Source organism: Tamandua tetradactyla, chromosome 15 (assembly GCF_023851605.1).
Source record: "Tamandua tetradactyla isolate mTamTet1 chromosome 15, mTamTet1.pri, whole genome shotgun sequence".
Taxonomy (NCBI): Eukaryota; Metazoa; Chordata; class Mammalia; order Pilosa; family Myrmecophagidae; genus Tamandua; species Tamandua tetradactyla.
This window is the reverse complement of record NC_135341.1, coordinates 68920335-68933498: the sequence shown is the minus strand read 5'-3', so window position 1 is coordinate 68933498 and position 13164 is coordinate 68920335. Positions and strand designations below refer to the sequence as shown.

The window sequence follows — 13164 nt, the reverse complement described above, 5'->3', positions numbered from 1 at the left end:
ACTTGCTTTGTTTATTATAGGGAAAGCAAGGATAGAAGGGAGGTGAGAGGAAGGGAGGGAGGGAAGGAAGTGAAATATCCATCCATAGAGGAATGAACAAACTGTGGTATATGCCTACAGTTGAACAGTAAAAATGAAACAATTAGATCCATGCATTATCAACATAGATAGATGTCAGAAACAAAATTTACTGGTGGGGGGACATATTTCAGAATTATTCATAAAGAATGATATCACTTATGTGAATTTTATAAACACGTAAAACTATAGTATATGCTATTTTGATACTCAAAAATATCATGAAAACATAAAAACAAAGATGATTTGGATACATGCCAACTCCAGGAATTTTGTGCCGCTGAAGGATGAGCAGAACTAGCGTTAGGAAAGTATGTCAAGTATAACTGTAATTTTATACAATCAGAAAAAGTATGGGAAAATGTCAATATCATTAATTCTGGGTAATTAGTACATTACTTGGTTACACTAGTCTCTATTTTCATGTTTTAATACTTAATAATGAAAACTTTACAACAATGACCATTTTTGCAAATCTGTTTTACCTGGAAAAATAGTGTCAAATCAACAGACTTTTCTTGCACGTGCAGATACTAACTGTTAACCTTATCCAGGGCACCAGCCTATCTCAGGTATTTGCAATTCAGAGAGTGACAGTCATCTAAAGTACTGAGCAAAATGTGTGCTACTGGATTGAGCAGATATCCTTTTAATAATTATTTTAGGGAAAATGGCCAAAATTGAAAGCTGCAAAACTAGTTTTTGGCACAGATCCGATTATAATCACTTGGAAAAGAAACACTGCTTATTTTTTTTTTTTTTTGATGAAGAAGTTAGATTGCAACATCAGCCCTTAGAGTCAAGAGAAAAGTCTTAAAGAAAGTGAGTAAGTTAAGGTATTTTTATTTGTCCAGATGGGGGAATTGGTGCGGAGAGGCAGGGGAATGCCTAGAAGCAGTCGCTGACTCCTAGCCTGACTGATGAGGGAATCTTTGGGCGGTATAGAGATGGCTTCACAGATTCCTGAGGGATTTCCGCTTCCTCTGCTCCACATTACCAATAACTACTGCAAACCACCAGGGCTGAAGGAGACCTCGGACAAGTTGTTGGTCTCTCACTGCGTACTTCTGGAAGTTTTTGTCTATGTCTCCAGGTGTGTAGCTCTTTGGTTAGCAACCGCGATGCCAACAAAGGTATAGAAAGCCCTACCTTGAGTTATGAAATACACTTTCTTCTGTTCTCCCTCCTCCTGTTTTCCTGTCTCCAATCAGTCAAGACATGGAAGGTGAGGTCCTCCAGTGAGGAGAAGGGAGGTGAAGAGGGAAGTGATGCACGCACTGTGTGTTTGTGTGAGTTGAAGGTGGAGTAAGAGGACACTGGTTGAAAGCCTGTTGTGCAAGAACCAGTGGAGAGTCTTCCAGTAGAAGACTGAGAAAATGGTTTAATTTGAGATTCTTGTAAAATTGTGCAGAACCACTACCCTAACCATTTTATGTGTCCATTCCTTAGAATCTGGCAGAGGAAGATAATGATATGATTTGGAATTGAGGCAACACATAAACTTTTTTGTTCACCCAAATTGGTATTCGAGCTTGCATTCGTGGGTAAAACATGACTCAGTGGAGAATTCCGCCGCAAGAAAAGAAAAGAAACAAAGGAGTAGATTTTAAAGCAGGAATTTTTATGCTTTCTATAATACAACGAGTTTCAAATATCCTATATGTTGTGCACATATAATACTAAAAACATTCACCGCAATTGTTTAAAAATATATCTGTTGATTTTAAACCCCGGTTGGCTGAACTTGATTTTATTATTCTGCTTTGGCTCATTGCAGTTCATTCGGAAAACACTTTATTTGTATTTCAATATTTTTATCTGTTTTCTAGAATGAGGTGAGATGATAGGGTTGTAAATTTAACTCTCATGGGTCAAGTTAAATAATACCCTTTGATACAACAGGGAGCTGTATGGGCTTTTTTTGCTTGTTTTCAAAATTGGTATTTATAAGTCCCCTGAAAATGCCATTTGATGGTAAGTCACAGGAAGCATTTGTGGATGTTTGTATTGTTTTTGAGTCATGGAAGAAGTCTTCCAATGCTATTCAGTGAGGCTGCAGTTCTCTGTGGGGAATGGACAAAGGTATCCTTTGCCGGTGGACATGACCCAATTCCAAGGCTCCTGACTTGGTGAGCCGAGTCTGAGCCGGGGTTCAGTCCCCACTTAGCCCCTCCTCCCAGCACTCTTGTTCAGAACATGTGCAGCTCAACTGTGTGTGGCAACCCTGTTGTCCTTCTGGACCAAAGCTGTGATGCCCTATAAACCCCACCCTTCACTCTAGCACAGGAGAACACAGCTGAGTATTAGACTGTGGCCAGAGCAACACCTGCGTTGGATAGCAGTGCCTTCCTGTGTACAATGGTTTGCATGAGCTTGTATAGAAGTAAATATAAGTAAATAATTAGAGTCATATAAATGCAGGTGATAAAGATCCTTTATAGACTGAGCTTGGAGGAAATGTAAATAATGAATTTTAGAAATCTGTGAAGTTTATGTATCAGCTCATATAAACTTAAGCACATGAACCATTGTAGGACCCAGGGGATAATGTAGATCCAGGGCCTCTGTGTGTGTGTGTGTGTGTGTGTGTGTGTACATATACATACACTTTTTGTTTCAAAACAATTTAAGTTGAAATCATATCCGTATTGCTTAGGAAAAATGTGATTAAAGGGTCCATATTGAGGCTATTAAATATAATTATTATTATATTATGTTATAAAACATATAATTATAAATACATATATTTTTAATTAATTTATTAGATATATCCTATATATTTTATGATAAGAAGCTTGAAGTATGTTTAGAAATAATGATTTCCAGAATTCAGGGTGTGGTTAGTGGAAGTCCTTAAAAAAGCATGACAAGATTATTTCTAGATTCTGAAACTGGCCTTAGAAGTCACCAAGGCCACGAGACCACCCCTCACTATGGCTCTCTTTCTGGCATCGTGTCAGTCACCCACCTTGGTTTGCGCACTCTTGCTCAGAGGAAACACACCGAATGGAAGACAGCTAGTGTCCTTTGGGGTGGCCTGAGTTATTAGATAAATTATATCCGTGTTGAGATGAGATCTTTTTACTCATAATGTCCATCCACGGTGCTGCTCCTGTTTCCTGGACATACACAGATTAAGACTGCTCTCTCTTCTCTGTGACAATGCTGCAAATATGGGAAACAGGATAATTTTCCCCTGTCTCTAGACTGAAAAAATAGACTAGATAACCGTAAAACAAACTGAGAAAGGAAAAAAAGCCAGGGAGGGGAAAGATTATTCTGTGCCTTTGTTTTAGCAGACTTGCATCCCTTTCTGAGAATTTCTTATTTGTAGAGAATAATCACTCACTTTTTGTGATTTAATAAACACATGCTGAGCAAATCCATCTTGGTTTGCAATTGTGGATGAATAACAATGCCAGAGGAGCCTTTCCAAGGGCAAAAGCCAATTACTTAACCTCCTGTGTCTCTAAAATTGTAATTTAACATAAAACAGAGCCAAAAAAACAAAATAGAGCCTAAGATGATGCTCCTTATTTAAGCACACATTTATATCATGAACTACATTTCTTGTATTTTTCCCTATCTTAACAGACATAATGTTAGAAATATTAGAACTTGGTACCAATATCTTCAAGGTCATTTGATAGCAATATGTGTCTAGCAGTGTGTGGGAGGGGACTAGCTTTTAGTCTTTTTTATTCAGAGGATATATCTAATATACTACATCTAATATACTAACTTTAATTTTTACTAATACCAAAATCTCTTAAGGAGCGAAACTGGAAAGTTTCCAGTATATATATATATATATATATATATATACAGAATAAGGCTTTAGCAAAGTAACTTTTGGTATATTAATTATTATATGTCACCATTCAAATTATAATTATAAAGACAGGACTAACATGGGGAACTATTCATGTTATTGTGTGTTTTGGTTTGGAATGCATTCCAGCTTCAAATACTAGAAAACTCAAGCACCAGTGGTTCAAATAAATAGGACTATTTTTCTCACCTAATAAAAAGTCAGAATGTATGTTTTTGCTGATATTGGATCTTCTATTCAATGATGTGATAAAATAACCAGACTTTACTCCATCCTTTAGCACTGCCATATCCAGGCATGTTGGCTTTTCATCCTTTAATTTATTGCCTCAAGGTCACAACATGGCTGCCTGAGCTCTGGACACCACAGTTATATGCCAAGACATGGATAATAAAGCAGAAAATGTACAAGGGCACAATGGCCTGAATGGAGTGAGAGAATTTCTCCTCTGATATCTTAATAGATACCTTCAAACCAACTTCTCCAAATATCTCATTGGACAGAGCTCATTAACTTAGCCATATAAAGGCTAAGTAAAAAGTCAGTCTCACAATTGTAGCTATACTATGATGGCAATTATTTAAAATATGAATAAGAAAAAAATCTTTGAGAAATAGTTTCAAATTGTTACCGGTAGCTGTAGGATGGTAAGATGATAGGAAATAGACTTTTTTTTTCTATAGTTCTTAATGCTTTGTATGTAACTACACTAGTATGATAATGAAAACATACAGTTATAATAAAAAGTATATTCACTTGAACTCAAAATAATTAGACTTTTGATGGAAAGACTCATATTTATCCATCATCTCATTTGTCTCCTCATCCCACATATATCTATCTGTCGGTAAAACAGGGAAAGGATTGGGAGTACCATGCTGGTGTCTTTATGTACTTAATTTTCTTCAAGTCCATACAACCCTGCGAACAATTCTTCTCCAGTGTCTCCTCACTCAAAACATGGTTATATTAATTTGTCTTAAAAATTTATACTGAAAATCTTACTAAAAACATAAAATATACTTAGTATTGGCCTGGGAACATTGTGATTAGTTTCATCTAGTTTTTAGACATTCTTCCGGGTTCTCTCCTAAATTTCTGGCCATGCTTTCTCCAACTTGCTTGATGATTCCTCATCTTTCCAACCTCTAAGTATTGAAGTGGCTCTAAACCAGTACTCAGACCCCATCTTTGCTCTATTTGTATTCACTCTCTAAATGATCTACATCCTGATAACTCCAAATTTGTGTCTTCAACACAGATATTCCCCCTTAAACAAACTTCAGACTCATTTATACAACCTTCTACTTGAGATCCTCTGGGATGCTTAACAGGCTTCTTAAGTTGAAGACCAAATTCTTGAAATACCCCCAAACCTGCATTTTTCCCCCCATCTCACAAAATGCCTCCTCTCCTTAGTTTTTAAGTCAAAAGCATTGGAGTTATCCTTAAATTCATTTGTAATGCAATCCAACAACCAAGACTTTTGGCTCCTCCTTCTACAGATACTCCAGATCTGACCACTTCTCACTACCTCCATTGCAACCATATAATCCAAATTACTTTCATCTTTTTTAAATTGATTATTATGATAGCCTTTAACTGATCTTTTAACTCTGTCCTTGCTCTTATGTAGTCTATTCTTAAAGTAGCAAGAGTGGTCCATTCATTATAGAACTCAGAGCAGTTATGTCTTGATCAGAGCTCTAGAGGACCTTCCCATTTCATCAGAATAAAATCTAGAGTTCTTCCCAAGGCTTACTGTCCTTGAATGATCTGGAAACCTCCCTCGTACTACTTCTGTAACCTTATGTTCCCCTTGATTACTATGTTCCAGCCACACAGGTCTTACTTACAATTCTGCAGGTACGCTAACCATGCTCCCACCTACCTCAGTGCCTTTGCATTTGCTTTTTGTCTGGAGACTTTTCCTCTGTCTATGTGCATGGATAACTCCCTTACATCACTAGGGCCTCTATTCAAATGCTACCTGGTCTGAGAGGCCCTTCTTACTAATGCAAGTTTATATTACACTAATGCAGATTTTTATTACACTAATGCAAAAAAAGATGTCCACCTGTGACTCCTATTCTTTTCATCCTGCTCTGTTTTTCTTTATAGCACTTGTCACGCCCTGACTCACTCTTCTTCCTCCCTTTCTGAATCCTTTCTTTCCTTCCTTGCTCCCTTCCACTGCACTTGGCACAGTTTGGCACTTAATATGTACTCAATAAATATTGGTTGAATGAGTTATTTACGTATCTGTAGAATTTGAAATCAAGTTGTGATTTATCAAGCAACGCCTTTATAGGCCACACATTAGGTTAGGTGTTTTAGGTGCAAGAATAATCAATCCTTGTTTTACAGGAGGAGAATACTAAGATTCGGAAAAGTCAAACAGCTTATCCATTTCTCATAGTTAAAAAGCAGCAGAATCTGACTGTGACCCCAACTGAGTCCTGCAGTATCATATGCAAACTCTTTCCTGGACCGTGGGAGAATTTTAGAACCTGAGACATTCTGTGTGGGTTTACCATGTGTCCTCTGTTGAATTCTGATATTCAACTTGATTTCTCTTTTGTCTTTTTTTTGTCCCTCCTTTCCTTCCTTTTGTCTTTCCTTCTTTCTTTCTTCTTCATGAGATTGGAATTATGTTTCTGTCATTTTCCATTGTTCATTACGGTTATGAAATCTAGTCATCATTTATGTATACATTTTTATCCATGATTCATCAAATCACCCAAAAGCTGACCTGGAAAAGATCTTGGAGATCATATAATTCAATCCCCTCATTTTACACATGAGACAACTAAGGCCCAGAGAGGGACGATGACTTGGGCATGACCACATGGCTTATTACTGATAGAGTCAGAACTGAGTTCTATACCTGTGTGTAGATCAGTGCTCATCCAAAGTAGAAATTGTCCAACAAGTATGTTATGCTTCATATTTATACCTCCTCATGACTTAGGTCTAAAAGTTTCTCAATATAACATAATTATCAATGGGACTATTTTCACCTGAAAAGACAGTTTTCTATGTTGCAACTTAGATTGCTGTCATAGGCAACATGTCAGTATTACTCAAATGTACTGATATTATTAAATCAGAAAAAATATGGGTGTGAGTGTGTATGTATATATCTTACATTATATAAAATTAGAAGAAAAATGCACATACATGTATATATCATGCTTGGTGCTGGGAATATAACACAAAAGTGAACCATTTCCTTGTGGAATTTACATTTCAGTGTGTGTTTATAGTCTTGCATGTGGTAAGATTGGGTGTAGGTGGATCACAAGTCATAAATAAGTGAACTAACATATCAAAATACAGAAAGTACTTACAGTCACTATTAAGTCACTATTAAGGAAAAACAGGCTGTAATGATAGAGAATCATGGAGGGACAAGACCTACTTAGATGATTAGGGAAGGGCACCCTGAGAAGAGCACATATAAGCCAAGACCTGAAGGATGGAAAATAGGGGGAAGGAAGTGAAGTGACAAAAACTTAGAGGTTGGAGAGGCCTGAGAAGAACATGCTTCAGTGCAAGAAACCAGATGAGAAGTAGATGAAATCTTAGTATTGCGGGCCATGGTTGAGGAAATTTGAATTTCACATCGGGTACTATGGAAAATCTTTAAAGAATTTAGAACCAGAGAATGATAGGTCATGGTTTTTATTGCAAAGATTATTCTAGGTATTAAGACCAAGTGCTGGTATTAAATCCATATGGTATGATATGGGTGAGTAAAGTTAGTCTCTTTCTCAGTCACAGCCCTGATGTCACTGATTCATGAAAGAATGAATTCCCCATCACTTGTGGAACTCTTTGCAGATTGGGTGACCACAAAATGAGAACATCATAGAGGGATTAAAAGATTACTGATTGGGCATAGGGGTACAAGTTGACCTTAATGATCCTGCCCAAACTTTGAGCTTCTATAGTTCTATGAACTGAGCTAATTATTGAAAGCCTCTTTAGGAGTTATTGAAAACCATAAATTCAAAGGGGGGGGAGAGTTGTTATTCAGAGGGAAATTCACCCAAACATTAGAAATATGGCATATATTTATCTATGATAGACGCTTCGTCTTCCAAAGTTGGGACCGAGAAACACAATGTCTACCTCCTTCATTAGGTTAGAAGGTCTCAGTTTTCCTGTGGTATGAATCAGCTAGTGATCTGGTTTTAAATGGAGATTCCCAGGCTCCATGCCTGGGGGATTCTAGTTGATAAGACTTGAGGTGTGAGGCCCAGGAAATGGAAAATTTAATAAACAGGAGATTCTGATGGAGGTTGATGAAGGCTACACTGTGAGAAACATTGGACTTAGTGATTAGGGACCCCTACTCAAACCTAGCTCTATTTCACCTCTGGCTGTTCCCACAGAGCTTCAGCAATATCATAGCTTTAAGGATGTTTTAACTTGCTGTGTTGCATTGTTAGACTAGTCAACCTTCCTGAGACAAAGTCCCTTCTATAATAATAACCTACCACAGGCGCTATTGTGAGGGCCAGAGATTCCAAATACAAAATGGTGACCTAAGCACCTGACATACCACAGCTGCTTAATAAATAGCAGCTATTATCTGCTTTATTTCAGTCTAAATTATTTTTCTTCTTGCTTCGTGTTCATCTTGTGTTTGTAATGCAGAGTAGCATCCGCTTTGTTAGTTTACTTCTCAATTATTGTCTTCTTCTTTCCTCTGCCTTTCCCACAAATTCCCAGAGACCTGCCTTAAGCTGGTATCATCTTAAAGTTTTATATTCTTTCAGCATTATTATAAAGACACTCGTACAAAACACTGACATTTTAAGCTATGAAGTGCCTGCATCAAATTAGTTTACTTTTATTTTTCCGACGACTTACAATTGTCTCTTGTGAAAACAGTCACCTTTCCTGTTTAATCTACAATTAGTGCTGGGAAGCAGGGAAGACTATGCAGTAGAAAGATGAGGTTCTAGAAAATGCTACCAAATTATGAAAAACATTTGAATAAGACCAGCTTCAGCAGAGTTAGAAACAAAGCTTGGACAGAGAGAGTAAAGTCAGTCCACTCTGCCATATTTAGTATACTAATATGTATGTATTGTATTTAAAAAAATGCAAATTTAAAAGACCTTGAAGTGTCAAAAAATAAAATAATACGATGAAAATAGACCTGAATTAATCAGTTTTCCCACAGATCTTCATGTATTTTTGAAAAGCCTGTTCCAGTCTATTCGAGATTAAAATAAAATAATCTTTGAATTAAGCATAATTGCAAATAAACTCTAGTTTGTGCCGGAGGACAATCTGGGACACGTTAAATTAAATATTTGGGCAATCTGGGTATTCATAGAAGATGGATGATTTCATTTGTTAGGTTCCATTTAGTCTGTCTTTCAAGATACCAAATAAGATGAGAAAATAAGTAACCAGGTTCTTTTTTTTAAATCACGTGGTCTTTAAAAAAAAAATTCAAATAAACTCCTAAGAAAAGTTTTATAAAGACGTAAAACTTAAATCACCTTGGCTACATATTTCACAATTTATTTAAAAGAATAAAATTATACTAAATCAGAATTGTTCCAGAAAATCCCGGCCTGATCGTTACCAGGGCACTAAACCTTTCCCTGTCCCTTTCTCCTTAATTCTGTCTCCTTTTTCCTGTGGGCTGGCAGAGTTGGGATTTTTTTAATCATCAGCTGGGCAGATAGAAAAGGGGGAGTGCATGGTAAAGAATAAGCTCGTCCTCTGCTCCTTGCAATGGCAGGAACAAAAGCTTGTCCTTCCCTGGAATCTCATCCAGGGTTCATGTTTGACTTTTGGGGTTAAGAGCGGAAGGAATTATAAATATGAAAATGCAGGAGTAATAGGTATACAAATGCAGAGTCATTTACATCATACTACATTCTAGGCCGGCCTTATTTGGAACATGTTAGCTTAACCTTACAAGGTAGCAGCTAACACAGAGTGACCTGCATGAAGAAATTACAAAATAGACCTTTAACGACCTAAGAGGGTCCACAATGATCCTAAAATGTCTAATTCATGTGCACATAGTAGTTTTATTCCTGGGTAAAAGCAGCCTTTTGGAGAAAGGGTTGTATTTAGCATGATTTAGCTGTTTGTATTTAATTTGTTTTTAATAGAAAAATAAGTCCTTGTATTCCTCCTTAACGAAGACTTTACTAAAAGGGTAGCATGCCTGGATGGAAACTATGCACATAAGATGACCTGATTAGGGGTGAGAGTGATTTTGTTTTTAAAGCAAAGGTGGGTAGTTTGTCATAAGTGATTTCTGCTAAACAGTGAAACAAAGAAGTGGTTATGCTGAAAAACCGTTGGTCTCGAATTTGGTGTACTTTAATAAAAATTAATAGTTTACAAGCTTATGTCACCCGTTTAACAAATTTGCTGGGCAAGTATTATGTGCCCAACACTAGTCTTGGAGCTATGAGTACATTAATGAACAGAATACACCAAACCCCTGCCCTCGGGAGGATACACACCCTGGCAGAGTATTCCTAATAATAGCAGTTTTTTAAAAAAGTAAACAGATGACATGAAAGATCATTTGTCTAAAAGATTAACTCTGTGAGACTCGAACCATAGAGAAAGGGGTCACATTTTCATTTTATTACATACGCATTTGTAGAGAATTAATTCTGGATAAATAGGATTTCATTATTGCCATTAAGGTTTTCTGCAGCTTCTCCTTCATTCATTTTATTTTTGATGAGCAATGTCATTGTGCCATAATGAAATAAACAGAGCATTCTTTCTCAAAATTAAACCCATTTCCTGACCATTAAGAGATGATAAACCTGAAAAAATTTGTACAACTCAACATTGAAGCTCACACCGCTGAAAAAAGTGGAAACTTATTTATGACTTTGCTAATACTGAATTATGATAATGAGTATACTAAATTTCCTTAAGATCTGTCTTAATGAGATTCTGTCTTTATTTATTGGGACTTTATTTCTTTACATAGTATTTTTTATTTCATCAAGATTTTATTTTTAATCAAGTTATTTAACCATTCAAAAGTGGTTAAGGTTTATCCTTTAAAAAAACTGTTTCTGAATAGATGCTACATATAGGTGGTATGGAATTCGAAAATTTAAAAATCGTATGCAATGAAAATGCTTCTTTTCCTGTCTTATCCTCAGCCACCCAATCATCTACTGTCACCAGGTTTTTGTAGCTCTTTCCAGAGATGTTCTAAAGCAGCTTCTCAAACTTTAAAGTGCATATGAATTTTGTGAAAATGCAGATTTTGATTCAGGAGATCTGTAATAAGACTCAAGTTTCTGCAGTTCTAAAGGAGATCCAGGTGATACTGATGTTGCTGGTTCAAGGACCAGGCTCTCAGTGGCAAGGCTGTGGCACACATCTGTATGTATTTGTTTCTGTATTTATTTGTTCCATGAACTGAAGTGAGCAAGGGATACTCATCAATAGAACTTACTGCTTTCTACTACTAGTTCAGCCCTTAATAAAGTTCCTGCACTGAACTTTGCTTTGTTACAAAGATTTTTTTAAATCATGACCTGCCTGAAGTGATAACATATGTGGTATTTTGAGCCACAAGTTAAAACTAAAAAATAGCAATATTGCAATATGAAGCACGATACTGGGTCATGTGTAAATTTCCAGGACTATGAGAATCCCTCTTTGCACATTTTCATCTGCTTTTTAAAATAAGATTAAAAAGGTCCTTAATCCAAGTAATCGCCTAAATTTTGGAAAAGGGCACCCTGAGAACTTTAGCTTTTCTCCAGTACCATTAATCTAATGAAGATGCCATCATACTTGGAAATGATACAATTAAGCTCCCTGAAATCAATATAAAGCACAAAGATCATTTAAATATTTTAAAGTCATATTGTTTTTGCTTGAGTAAAGTACTCTCAAGGGATGGTTAGGTTCAGTATCACAAGGAGTACAAATGTTGTCTTTGTTTGGCCAGTGTGTAAAGCTAATTCTGAAAATATGGAGGCAACTCATAAAACAAGATTAAAAATTCAGGTCTGTTTCTTGTGCTCTGCAAAAAAATGAGTACTAGAGGACTTGAATTTGCTGGCCTACCTCGTCTGCAAGGCTAAGCCCACTGTTAGTAGGTGTATTTGCTAACACAACACGAAGTCTAGTTTTAAAAGAGAACCCATATCAGAGGCATTCATTAGAAATAAATATTTGAAATATCAAAGTCTCAATTTCTTGCATTACTGTTGGAAAAATCCAAGGAAGTGAAAAATCACCTACAGATTTCTCTTTGATGCTGAGTCAGTGTCTAGCAATGGCTCCATAGTTTGAACAGCCTCAGGAGTCTGTCATACGGAAAGTTCTAGGACTAGGGGCTGAGATGGTTGTCTTTAAATAATTGAGATTGCAGGGAGAGAGCTGTTTGGGTCTGCCTAATCCCCTTGAGCAGGTACTATCCTGCTTAGAGTTGCGATTTGCAAACCTAGGTTGTGTGGTGGCGTACTTAAGTGGGATAAACCCGGTCATCGAAAACAGCATATCTTCCTGAAGTTTTATTTGAATTAATTTGGCAGGCTAATATTAAAACAAAATCAGAAACATTGAAGGAAGCATGAATATTCAAGAAAGTAGAACGCGAAATTCTCATGAATTTTTAAGTTTCTTCAGTGTGAGATTTCAAAACAATATTGACCTTTGATCTATGGATCCAGGCCCCTTGGAATGAACATTCATTTGCTCCCACCAGTAGGATGATCGTTCAATGGAAACAAATTAAAAGTACTGTGATATACATTAAAAGGGTAGGAGAGATTGGAAATCAGATCATCTGAACGGAAAGCACATTTCTGTGACTTGTGTGAGTCTGCAGCAGGGCTGTATGAAATGTTTTGGAACTAAGTAATTGGCATCGTATTTTTGAAACACTGACTTTCTGGAGGATATGATGAAGTGATTTAGGGGTTGCTGAAAAATCCAAACTAGATCAGGTGATGTCATCACTGGACTTTTTTTTGGATGCAATTTTACTGAGATAGATTATATATTCATATACCATATAATCATCTAAATTGTACAATCAGTGGTTCAGTATCATCATATAGCTGTGCACTTATCATCACCATTGATTTTTGAACATTTTCATTACCCCCAAAAACAAAAATGAAAATAAAAGTAAAAAAAAAAAAACACCCAAAATATCCTATGCCCTCCTCCCTTCTTTTATTTCTTTATTTTTATGTCTTTTTCTTTTCTTACTCATCTGTCCATACACT

The 13164-nt window shown here is 36.4% G+C and overlaps 1 protein-coding gene across 1 annotated transcript in view; it reads left to right on the top strand.

Moving 5' to 3' along the window:
* KCNH8 (potassium voltage-gated channel subfamily H member 8) overlaps positions 1 to 13164 on the top strand; it is a 396752-nt gene that overhangs the window by 99766 nt on the left and 283822 nt on the right. The window lies entirely within an intron of this gene.